At 48.9% G+C, this 13101-nt stretch overlaps 1 protein-coding gene across 14 annotated transcripts in view; it reads left to right on the top strand.

Annotated features, from left to right (window-relative positions):
* The window catches only part of IL1R1 (interleukin 1 receptor type 1), a 76482-nt gene that overhangs the window by 27921 nt on the left and 35460 nt on the right, over positions 1-13101 (top strand). The window contains exon 1 of one of the 14 annotated variants that reach the window (XM_070573401.1): positions 8257-8485. The exons of 6 other annotated variants lie outside the window; for them this stretch is intronic. The gene's annotated coding sequence lies outside the window, so the exon portion shown is untranslated. 7 more of the 14 variants (XM_008538459.2, XM_008538464.2, XM_070573405.1 and 4 more) reach the window with 7 other exon arrangements.

Genomic DNA, 13101 nt, shown 5'->3' with positions numbered 1-13101 from the left:
TATAATTCTAAATAAAATACTAGTAAATCCAATTCAATAATATATAAAAAGGCTAATACATCATGGCCAGCTACGCTTTATCCCAGGAACGCAAGCATTGGCTTAACATTGGAAACTCCATAAATATAATTCACCATATTAATAAAATATGTGAGAGAGAAAAACTGTATAATCATCTCAACAGATGCAGAAAAAGCTCTTGACAAAATCCGACATCTATCCCTGACAAAAATTCTCAGAAAATTGAGAATAGAAGTCACTTCCTCAACCTGATAAGAGGCGTCTATGAAAGACCATGAGCTAACATCATACTTGATGGTGAAAGGCTGAAAGCATTCCTCGCTTCTATTCAGCATCGTACTAAAGGATTTAGTTGGTGTAAAAAGTCAAGAAATGAAATAAAAGTCATCCAGATTGGAAAAGAGGAAGTAAAACTATTTTGCAGACAACATGGTGGTTTGTGTAGAAAATCCTCTGAAATCTATAAAACAGCTACTAGAACTAAGTGAGTTTTGCGGGTCACAAGATCAATATACAAAGGTCAGCTGTATTTCTATATACTAGCAATGAACATTCAGGAATTGAAATTTATAAGCAATACCCATTACAATAGTATCAATAATATGAACAACTAAGGGATAAACCAGACAAAAGGTGTAGCAGACCCGCACGTGAGATGGTAGCGCTGGGGGCGCCATGCTGCCCCTGAGCCCACGGTGTGCTGGCACTGTTTTTGTCTGTGGGCTACACTCCCTCCCCTCCCTGGCTTGGACTGGTCTCTCTGCAGAGACTGTGTCAGGGTCTTTCCCAAACTGCTGGTTTTTACCGGTCTTCCAGGTACCTACCTCACTACTTCCACACTGGGAGCAGGGAAAGCAGAAAGAGTGCTCAATACTTTCTTAGCCATCACCATTTTATTCCCAAGATTCTCTCCTTTTTTTTTTTTTGAGGAAGATTAGCCCTGAGCTAACTACTGCCAATCTTCCTCTTTTTGCTGAGGAAGACCGACCCTGAGCTAACATCCATGCCCATCTTCCTCTACTTTATATGTGGGACGCCTACCACAGCATGGCTTCTGCCAAGCAGTGCCATGTCTGCACCCGGGATCGGAACCGGCGAACCTCAGGTCGCTAAAGCGGAACGTGCGCACTTAACTGCTGCGCCACTGGCCAGCCCCTCTCTCTTTTTCTTGAGACAGCATAGGGAAAAGACTCTCCTCTCAGGAAATGTATTTGAATGCAGGCTTTCCTCTGCATTCAAATCTTCTGTACCAGGACCCTCGCCTTGTGCTCTTAGGAAAGCCTGGGTTCTGGGTACACACCTACCCCTCTTCTCCTTGGGCACTTGCTCTCTGAGAGTGGTTATGTTGTCATTATTTTCAAGCCAGGGAGTAGTTGGGAAATCTCCAAGTTACTTGACAAGCACACAGTTAATATGTCAAAGCAACAGGACGATAAATGATTTTTTTCTTAGACAATAACAAAAAGGAATGACAAAACTGTAGCGTGTGGTAAGATTTTACAGTTTAATTTGCTAACGTAATTGTATTTTAAATCTTTGGTCATTTTTTAATTTTAATTGAAAGGTAACAAATATTCTGCTGCTGATTTTATGACACTATGACTGGGGACCACAGTATTGTCTCTGCTAGAAATCATTGCGGGGGAGCAGAAGTTTGGGGTGATACCTACCATACAAAACCCTCCACACCCTCCTCCTTAGCTGGTCAGTTGACTACTTCTGACGTTCAGGGTTTCATATGAGTATTTTGGGACAAGGAATGGAGGGATTCCCCACCCCTCCAAAAATACATGGTTCCCATCCCTGAAGATCTTACATTTATTTTTACTAGAAAAATAAAAATATTCATATGAGACAATTACGGACAAAGCATTACGTTGATGAACGCAAGGTCATTATAATAATATACAAACTGAGTACATAAAATATAGAGGAACGTGTAAGCAGGTATGATTTAGCTGAGCAACGACAGACTGAATGATGACACAGTTCATCAAAAGGAAAGGGAAAGGCATGAAGAAGATTCTTGCTCAGATGTAGATATAAAATGAGCAAGTTGTCCATTTTGGATGAAAACTAGCTTGCTGGAGAAGGCCCCAGTGCCAGAGGCCCTGAAGTGTCTAGACTTTAGAGCCGTACTGAGTAATAGAATATTTCACAGTGATGGAAATGTTCTATGGCTGTTCAATATGGTAGCCACTAGTGACAAATTTGCAGACACTCAACTCCTTAAACGTGGCTAGAACAAATGAGAAATTGTTTTTTAATTTTATTTAATTTTAAATAATTTAAATAGCTACATATTCCTAGATCCATCACGTATTAGAGCACAGATCTAGAGAAATGAGAAAGGGAATCCTCGTAGCCACCTTCTGGGAGCTGCTGCATAAGTCACACACAGGGGACTCTCTTTGTCTCCTGCCCAAAGTCTGGTCCAGTCTGGATCCTGAATCTTTTATGCCATTACTGGGGAATTGAGGTCAGAGGCTTCTCCCAACATCGCTCTGAAGAGTACTCCAGGCCCCGCGGCGTTGGCCTCTGAGGACAATACCAGCTACATTTTAGACCGTAAGCTGAGCTCATCAGTCAGTCTAACTATCCCAGAGAAGGAACAGCTCAGTACCCACCATCAAGGCTCTTTATTTAGTGATTTACTTGTGAGGAGGCAAGAGGCAAAGAAGGAATCAGCGGGACTATGGCCTCTTCTCCCAACTCTTGGGCTCACGGCAGAGAAGTTTCCTAGGTCCCACCCTCCGTCAGGGCAGACATGGATGACAGGAATTGCTATTGGGCAGCACTTCACCTGCTGCTGAGTTGTTGCCAAGTTGTTTGTTCTGGGGAAAGTCGAGAGAAAGGAACAGTTGAGTGTTAACATAATCTTTGGATTAAGGAAATGATTCAACAAATATGGCCCTTCTGAGTCTGACCAGATTTTTCTTCTGCTTCAGTTGTCAGAAGCAGTGGCCTGCTGTTTACCCTTCAAAGTACCTCTGAGGGTGGAGGCTTATTTCTCATGGGTTGCACTATTTCTTGGAAAATCATTGAATACCAACACTAGAAACTAAATCCTTCTTGCTGATTTAGTTAGTGTTTGCTGAAAAGGATAAGATTATAGTTATTTCTTTGACTCAAAATAGCATAATTACTGCTAAACCTATTTGACCACCTCATAACTCTCATTTTTCCTTTGCTTGCTGGTGAGATAGTCATAATAACAATCTTAAGGAAGTCCTCTGAACCTGGGCAGTGTTCAGAGGTGATGCTGGAGAAGGGAGGATAGGTGTCATTTTAATTCTGAGAGACCCTGCACGCTAGGCTGACTCTATATGGTACAGGACGGGCCACAGAGAATCATGACACTTTCTTGAGTATGGTCATTGTTTTCCCTATTTATTATTGTGCTACAAACTCAGTGACTTAGAACAACAATGCATTATTATCTCTCAAGTTTCTGTGGGTTGATGGAACCCAGCTGGGTGGTTCTCCTTTGGGACCTGTCCTGTGGATATAGTCAGATAGTGGCTGACTAGGGTTGACTGGCTTAACATCCAAGATGGCACACTCCCAAGCCTGGAGTTGGTTCTGGCTGTCAGCTGGGGCTATGGACTGCAGTGCCTCCATGTGGCTTAGGCTTTCTAACAGTATAGCAGTCTCAGGATAGTAGCAATACTTCTTACCTGGCAGCTTTGGGTACCAAGAGTAAATGTTCCAAGAGGCCCAGGAAGAAGCTGAAAGGTTTTTGATGATCTGGCCTCAGAAGTCCCAGAAAGTCAATTCTACCTCATTCTGCTAGTTGAAATTGGTTAAGTCACCGAGGCCTGCCCAGATTCAATGAGAGATTATTAGACTTCACCTCTTAATTGGAGGAGGAGTGAAGAATTTGCAGCCATCTTTACCTACTACAGTGATCATATCGAAAGAAAACTACTTAGAGAAAATAAGTTGGCAGTTATATTCAGAAAGGATCAAAGAGTTGAAAGGCTGCAACATGAAAGTCTGGATTTTGGAAGGTGCTTGTGGAAAAGGGAAAATGACAAAACTTAGAGACGAATTATAGAAACTTGCAGAGAACCAAAGATGGTGGGACCATGTAGAAACACAAGGGAAAGAATATTAGATTTAAAAATGAGTTTAAGAAAGGCAGTACCCTTGTTATGTGTCGTGCATGTGACTAAGCACAAACATTTCAATAGGCCCTTCTTGGCTGACGTGGAGAAGCCGGTAATGGCTGCCTTGTGGGTAGTGATGGATGGTTTGGTTCTTGGGGTTAAGTTTCATGTGTTGAAGCAATCATCGAATCGGACAGCTGGCATAAGAGAAAGGCACCACCAGTCTGGTTCTGTTAAGTGCAGTAATTCCTAGAAGTTACTAAGTCTATCGGCCTCTGGAATTTGCAGTGTGTTTCTGTGTTAGCACAGGGAAAACCAGCGCAAGAAGCCACTTTCAGTGATTTGCCTTCATTGAGCAAGATTAAATCTGCAATTAGAACAAGGGGTTGGCAGGACTGTCTGCCATACCCATCTTTCCTTCCTCTTGTTATAGAGTAGGTTAAGAAATAGTTTATTGCTGTGGCAGTCTTATGATATTTTACACTTTATCATCAGCTCTCATCTGTAGTTCACATGTGGCTTTCTGATTGGTAAAAATCTTGCAAAATCAGAATAGAAAGACGATCACAGAAGCCCACGCAAATTTGCTTAGAGAAGGGGCGAGTGTCGAGTCAAGTAAAACCAAGAACTTGCAGTGATGGGAGGTAATGAGAGATGCACATTTAAAAAGCATTTATTTGGAGGTCAGTGGATGGAAAATGTGTGAAAGGAGCAAAACTAGGCTGTAGAAGGAAGTCCATCTGGGACAGTGGTTTCTAAAGGTATCTCAGAGAACGCTGTGGTTCTGAGTGGTTACTGGCAGTTCCATCAATAATAAGAAATAGGCGTAGCAAGAATCACGGAGGCTCTGTGTGCAAAAACGTAATTTTCTTTCTTTTTCATAACTGAAGCCAACTTTGCTCATGAATCCTCATTTACATCTGATGCCAGAAAAAATCTTGCCAATTCAGGGTTGTTTAGTCTCCACTGGTTCAAGACTCAGTCTCTTTGGGGTAACAGCACAAGCTGTTCAGAATTCTTCCCTCTTCAAACCCCTTTTTTTCTCTGGATGGTAACTGGAGTTCTTTGGGGGTGAAGGACATGGACTGCTTAAGGCTTGTCCTGGCATCTGGGGAGGGGTTCTGGTCCATAGATCATCCTCTGGTCTTACCGACCTCAGCTGAGTTCGTGCTTGCCCGGCAGTCCCCAGCTGCAAGGGCTTTTCTAGGTGGTGGCCTTCTCAGCCGCTCTGCAGCCTCTAGAGGGTTTGGGGACTCTGAACACTCTGAGACGCACGAGACTTTGTGAGGCAGCCTGTCCTCAGGCCCAGGCATCCTGCTGTCAGGGCTGCCCCATGGATGGGCCATGCTGGACACAGGGCTTTGCTATGATGCTGCTGGTGTCCTAGGCTAAACCCTGGGGAGCCCAGCAGTGCTCCTCTCTTCCAGGATTCCCATCAATCTCCTCTCTTGGGAGGAGGCCAGGCTTTCTCTCGTTTGGTGGTGGTGGAGAGTGGGGGGCGCTGGGCCACCTCTCAGAGACCTTCCAGGGCCAATAAATACCAGTCACCTCCCCTCTGCTTTTCTTCCTGTCTGCTGATCAACTCTGCTCCTTTGGGTGGGGAAAAAAACCTTTACGTTACCATACATCTTTCTGAACTCAATGGTTTATGATGTAAACTCTATGCTCAAAGTTCTCCAACACTTTGGCTTTGAGGATTCAAGGAAAGAAGAACAAAAAGGCTTCTTTAAAGCTTTCAAGCCCAGTGTAACTGTTTATAATGAACAATCCTTCAAAATGTCTTGCCACACAGGCCATGGGAGATGTTTTATTTTTCAGAGCATCGGATGATGCTGTGCGGGTCAAGGTGAGTTTGTTTCACGTGAACTATTAGATAGCCCTCCAGGAGAGGGTCCCACGATCTGAGCAGCTTGCCAGGTGGGGCCAGACTGGAATCCTCAGGGGATTCCATCTCTCTTAAGGAAGGTGGTCCTGGGGCCGGGGAGGGGGGCGAGGGGGGGCGAGGATGGGTGAGGGGTGAGGGGGAGACAGACAAGTCTCCCAAATGATAAGAGTTTTGGAGGTGGGAGGGTGGTGACGGAGATGCATTCCAGCAGGCGTCCCAAGGCTGTGGATGTTATTTCTGTTTCTCCTAAGTTTTTGTTAAACACATCTGCCACCGTCTTCAGGAAGCATGTGCCTCACAGTGAAGCACACACTCGCCTGCAGAGCCTTTGTATGTGCTGAGACCAGAGCAGAGCGTGATACGGTCTCCACCTCACGAAGCCTCCAACCCAGGGCATGGAGCAAGGCAGGTGGTCACACGGGTTGCCTGGGAAAGGAAACAAAGGGAGGAGTCAGGGAAAGTGTCAGCACGGCTGAGTGAGGGAGGAGGTGACCTCAAGGCCCCAGATAGAAGAGTGGGTACAGGTGAGAAGGGGAAGTCTTCCAATCCTATCTCCACAGTGGGGGGTGTTTGAGAGTCCCACCTGGGTCTAGGGGCTGTGTGTCTAGCAGGACGGCTGGTGGAGGGGTGGGTTGGAGGAGTCAGAATGTAAAGAAAAATAAAAGGAAAGTGTAATTTTTATTTCTACATTATTTGCTCAAATCAAGTTTACTTTCCACTTGTAAACTGTTGAAAAACCTTCATTACATAAGCAGTAAGATGAATTTACATCCACCAACACGTGGCTTCTGGACTGGTCATGCAGTGGGAGTGCAGATGAGCCAGGCGCGCCTGTTTCAGCTTTCGTTCACTGCGCTTGGATGCACAGGCTGAAGCAGCTCCAAGTGGGGGCTCAGAGTGAGGGCAGCACTGAGGGAGCTCGGGACAGCTGTTTGCAACCCTGGCTGCACACTGGAAGCACCCGGGAGCTTTAAAAACACTGACATTTGGGCCTTAGCCCCAGAAATTCTGACATAACTGATCCAGGCGGCGGTGTGCAGGCACTCCCCCTTAATTCTAACGTGTAGTCAAGGTTTCGAGAACCGCCAGCTAAAAAGGAATTCTAAGAGATGTGACAGCTGATCAGTTCTCATAATACGATGTCACTGGCCCCAGATCTGAGCCTGTTCCCAGAGAAAGGGGAACCATACAAGCTCCGGAAGGAGATAAAATGAAAAAACAAGAAACTCTCATCATGCCAGCCACAAGGCAGTATTAGGACTGGTGAGTTATTGCTGCCCGTTCCTTTATGCTTTTCTCCAGACTAGGGTGATCTGGGGCGGCTGAGGCCCAGTTACCTCAATTCTTGAGTTCCTGAAGGGGATGTCAAGGGATGGGTTAGGGAAACAAGAGCCTGCGCAGCCTGGAAGGGATACCGGAAGGGCTGGTGTGTTCTGTTAGAGAGGAAGCAATCATCATTTACTCAATGTCACCCCAGAGGATGGCCCATTAAGTCCTCAGAACAAGCTGGCATTGTCACTTACGGGAGGCAGGAGTGGAAAGGGAACAGCCCGCTTCAAGCTCCTGGCTGTTGGGCCTGCAACCCAAGCCAGCGGCTGCCAGAACCCCTGCGTGCTTCCCTCCCCTCACCGAGGTCTAGGTGTGACCCTGGCCATCACTGCATTTCTCTGAGTGTGAATTCCCAATTGCAACCTGAGCCCGTGGGTTTTAACCTTAAAAGATAGTCATTCTGGCCAAAAAGTCTGATATCAAGACTGTTCCACTCGCACGCTGCTGCTTCATCCCAGCGCTTACCAACAACAATAAAACTAGCCGGGGACGCTCGTGTGGTATCGACTCTCTGCCTGGCGCTGGTGCACAGTTAGCTCATTTACTGTCCCCAACCACTCGGTGAGATGGGTGCTGTTATGTTCCCTTTTCACAGAAGAGGGAACGGAGGTACAAAGAAGTTGGCGACTCCTCCAGGTTCCCAAAGCCCGGGTGAGAGAGCCGGGCCGGCCCCAGGTCCGCAGGCTGGCCGGCACTCCGTCGCTCGCGCTCCGGGCACCAAAGTGTGAGCGTTGGCCTTGCGGCCGCGAGCTCACTCCCCGAGCTCAGGCCCCGGGCCCGCATTGGTGGCAGCCGGGTGGTGAGGTCCAGGAGCGTCTCAACTCCCTTCGGGGGGACCGCGCGTGGCAGGACGGCCCGGCGATGCCCAAGCCGCAGCGTCCGGAAGGGGCGGGCGACCTCCCCGGCTCCTCGGGAGGCGGCACTGGGCCAGCTCCTGCCTCCTGCGCTCCGGCCCGGCCCGCCGTCCCCGCCCCGCCCGCGAGTCCCGAACCGACCCGGGCCGCGCCCGCACTTCCCGCTCCAGGGCGGCCGCCGCTCGTGCCCGCGGCCCGGAGCCCGCTCGGAGCGCGCGGCGGCGGGCGCAGGGGCCGAGCGCCAGCATGTGACCGCCCGCGGCAGGCCGGCCCCCGGGGTCGCCCAGGTAGGCGGCGGGGGCGGGGGTTGGGGACCGCCTGTGGCTGGGACACCTTCGCGGGGGCAGCGCTCCCTGCGGGGGGGCGCGGAAAGCCGCCTCCTGAGCTCGCCGTGATTGATGGCTAGTTTGTTGTGGAAGAAGGTGATGGCGCTTAATGCCGGGAGCCGGGGGATTGTTTGTTCCTGTGTGAAGCAAGAGTACACGTTGTTCAGATCCCTTCTGGGGGAAGCTGCCGTGGTTCTGGAGGATCGTTCTGGGGGTGTGTGTGTGTGTGTTTGTGTATGTGAGTCTGTGTAAATTGCTTCCAGGCATTTTAATCCGCCCAAATTCAGCTGGTTCAGGAGTGTCCCGGTTAGGGGTTTAGGCCCAGAAGGGTCAGCCTGGTTAACAAGATGAGGGATGAATGCCCTAAGCACAGTGGGAGGCTATAACTTGCGGCCCCTCCGGGGAAACGACGATGCTGGGTGGTGTCGCTACAAGCAGACGCCAAGAAGACACTCATCAGTCACAGCCAGAAGGTAAGGCACTTTACAGTTTATAAGGCCCTTTATGCTTACTGCCCTTTTATCCTCCCGACAGTCTTGTGAGAAACATGCTATTAGCACCCTCCCTTTACAGGAGGAATCAGAAGCTCAGACAGGGCGACTAGCTTGTTGAAGGACTGGCAGCCCCAAGGAGAGCAACACCTTAGACACCAAACTCTATGCCTCTATTGTACCACATTCTGGCTCCCAGCAGCCCCTGCCTACCGGGGCTTTCCCCTCTGCACAGCCAGGAGGGAGGAAGGCTGCCAGGAGGGTGTGCAGATTTCTGCCTCGGCGGGGGGGTCCAGGGGGTTTCCTGGGGTCAGGGGATGCTCATCAGCTGGACACACGCCAGTGGTTTTAGCTGCACAGCTTAGGGCCGTCTCTGGGCCACTGATGCCATGGAGAAAACGCAAGCTGAGTGAGATCCATCCATCACTGGAATGTGATGCTGGGTCACCCTGGCTCAGTGCCAAGCTTCTGAAGGTGAATGTAGGAACTGAAGCTCCGTGACCATTGATGAGCTGAGGAGAGCTGAGAGGGGTGCTGAGGAAGTTTGCCATCTCTTTCCCCACCCATTTCCATGCAGTCAGGGACATCTTCTCTCTTGATGCCTTTTACTTTCTTATTTAATAACCTATTTAATATTTCATTTAATATTCTGTTCATATACTATGTTTTGTGCTAGATAAAAACATGGGGGCTCTGGGATGAAGTTTGATGGGAGAAGGGCTGTGGAACCCCTAATTTATTTTCAGTCTTACTTGACTAGCTGCCATTCTGCTGCATGTGGCGTGTCGCTTGTACCCGTCCACTCTCGGGTGACCTCCGTGTAGTTCTGGAAAGGATATTTGACCTGAATTCTCACATGACCTTGGTGGGGCAGAACCATACCCTCCTTTCTAACAGGCTCTACTGAACCCCGTGTGGCATAATGTGGCAACAAGGCTTTCTTTATGGCTTTGGGAAACGTAGCATCTTTTGAGTAATTCCTTTACTGTTAGTGAAACACTGCTTAATATTAGATTCACTTATTTATTTAACAAAGTTTTACTGAATGTGTGCTGTATGCCAGGCACTGTTCCAAATACTGAGGATAGAGCAGCAAACAAGATACATGAAAATCCCTCCCTCTAATGCACGGAAGTCCTCTTGGCGAAGTCACAGCATGTCTGCGGTCTCTCTGCATAAGGGGATTGGGGGGTCTTTGAAATTTGCCCCTTTGAACAGGATGTGGGCACACTGGCTGCCCACAGGCGGGACACCCCTCAGTGTCTCCAGTGGAGAGGACAAGAAGACACGGGACACAGACGCAGCTCCCTGGTTCCCTAAAGAAGAGCAGGGGTGCGGAGATAGACTTCGTGGCTCGGCTGAGCACTCGGCCCAGGGCAGATGGAAAACGTGTGACTGGGATGCCTCAGAGGGAGGTGCGTGTCCACCTGGAAGCAGGTGGTGGTGTTGTGGAAAGAGTGTCTCAGTGATCAAAGTGGCAAAGCTGAACAATTGCAATGAAACTGCCATAGCATAGGGGGTAGGGAAGTACAGAGGTGATGATTATTGTGCTACATACTGGACCCTCTGTCAACTTGCCAGTTGGTAGGACAGAAGTCGTCAGGGGCACTGTGACTCACCGGCCATGGCCCAGCCCCTCGAGGTGCCCCATCTGCTGCTGTCAGCAGATGCTTGGTTTGTGTTTTCCTCCCTTCGAGGTTGTCAGGTGGGCTGACAGGATCTGCATGGTCAGCAGCTTTGTTCCTCCCCGCTGGTTGCCTGCTTGGCCCCAGGAAACGCTGCTGCTGCAGCCTCCTGGCCATGCCCGGCATGTGGGAGCATGCACAGGGGCCCTGGCACCAGAGTGGTCTCCCCAAGGGTTGGAAGGGCCTGGAGTTCCTCAAGGCCCCTGGTCAGCTGCGTACTTTTGCATTCTGCGCTGTCTCCTCTTTTCATGCACGGCGTAGAGTAATGACGACCTGTTCTGGAAAGGATTTATAAGATGCCATAAATTAAAAAAAGGATGAAAGAAAAACAAGAGTGGAGACAGAGTAGAGCCTGACGTGAGTCTAGAAATGTATCAGATGTTAACCTTGATGGACTGTATATTTGTAAAGTTGCCAGTGGAGCTGCAGATGCAGAGGAAGCCCGGGCCCCAGCCCTGCCTGCACCTTGGCATTGCCTGAGGTGCTCTGAGAAAGGCCAGTGCTGGACCGCCGAGCGAGCGAACCAGCATCTCCGGGGTGTGCCCACGCGCTGGTATTTTTAAAGCCCCCAGGTGGGTCTAACGTGTACCCAAGGTTGACCCCACCGACATACCTTCTTGCAGGCTGTGTGGGAGGAAACCGGGCAGGGCACAATCATCTGTGTCTTTAAGATGAAAAAGAAGTACTCAGGAGAAGCAAAGGCTTCTTGGTCCTGAGAGAAGCAGGGACTTTGTCCTGAGGGTCCCCGGTTAAGAGGTGCAAAGAGCAAGTTTTAGGCTGTCTCTTGAAATGACCCCCGTTGAAAGTGCAGTTTGGTGGCTGCATTTCAGCTGGACCCAGGGTGCTAAGTGGGGCAGGAGGTCTAGGCATCCTGGGCTCTGCACCTCCAGCTTCCCGAGCCGGAGAACTTATGGACCCCTGGAAATACAGCCCAAGAGTTCAATTGTGAGTTAGATGCTGTCACTTTAGATCAGTGCGTCTCCCCTCGTTCAAAACCCAGTACTCCCTTTTAGTGCAAATATTTTAAACACCCCTTTTAAAATTTTGAAATAATAAAACTTACCTACAATGTAATTTCCAAATAATGAATATAATAGCCAGATGTAAAGAATAAATAAAAGTAATTTGTATCAGAATTATGTATTTCAGTGTGTGGATGCTTTGGCAGAGCCAGCTAGAACCAGATGAGGCCACCCGATGTGTTATGTAGACTGCCCGTAGGACAGCATGGGACAGCTGCCAGTCAGCCTGGAACAGATGAGTCCTGGTGTAGGCCCAGATACCACTGACTGAGGAGTGACTCTTGGTCAAGGTCTAAATGCTGGTCAAAGGCCAGCCCTCCCTCCCTTTTCACAATAGTTGCATTCCTGGAAAATTCAGTATGTTTGAAAAGTGTGCTGAAAATATATATTTTATGTAAGTGTAGGATGGAGTTAGACACTAGGCTCCAAAATGAAAAATGATGTTCTCCATTGGCCTGAACGTCTGTGTGATGCCTGGAAGTCATGCGGGATGAGGACAAGTTTTTCTGGGCAGAATTGCCCTGTGTTGTTCCGGAAGTCTGGCACCCCTGGCCTCCACCACCGCATGCATCGTTGTGATCACCCAAATTGTCACCTTCCCCACACTTTTCAAAATGCTCCCTCAGGGGCCGTACTGGCCCCTTTGACAACCACTGTGTTCCTTACATCACTTGGTAATAAGTGATTACAGCACTGATGCTGATGTGCACCCTGAAATAGCAGGGCCCTGAGAGGGATGAGCCAGCCATCCGGAGTGCACGCATGTGAATTGTTAAAGGATCGTAGAGGTGCTGATAGAAAGCAGAACAGTGTGGCCGGATGCAGTGAGGGGTGACTACTGGGGGACACAAGGGAATGTTAGGGGGGTTGGAAATGGTCACTGTCTTGATGGGGTATTCCTGGTGTATACAGTTGTCACAGTGAATGGAATTGTAACTTAAGATTTGTTGTGTGCTTCACTGTATGCATATTTTACCTTAATAAAAACCCCCACAGAAGTGAAAACAATTAAAAATTCTTATGGAGAAAGTCTAGTCCTCTGAGACTCGAGCTGTAGATCCCACTTTGAGAAACAGAACTGTTCTCTCCCGACTGAAAGGCAGTACTCGGGGACATTCTCTTTCTCGCAGTCACCCTTCTGGCAAGTCGAGTGTGGCTGCACTCAATATCACGGCCTTTGGCCAGTGTCTCGATTGGAGCTGCGCTGGAGGCATGAAAGAGGCTGCGAAGGGCAAGGCTGGGCATTTAAAAGGGGTTGAGGGACGGGAAACCAGAGCCATTCCCATCTCTGGGTCTGGTTCCTGCTGTCCGGGAGCCCTAACTCATTCCTGGGGGTGAAGTGGAGACCTTGTCCACTCACCCTAGCGGTCAGAGGCTGG

The sequence above is a fragment of the Equus przewalskii genome, chromosome 14, assembly GCF_037783145.1.
Source record: "Equus przewalskii isolate Varuska chromosome 14, EquPr2, whole genome shotgun sequence".
Classification (NCBI taxonomy): Eukaryota; Metazoa; Chordata; class Mammalia; order Perissodactyla; family Equidae; genus Equus; species Equus przewalskii.
This window is presented reverse-complemented; position numbering and strand designations above follow the sequence as displayed.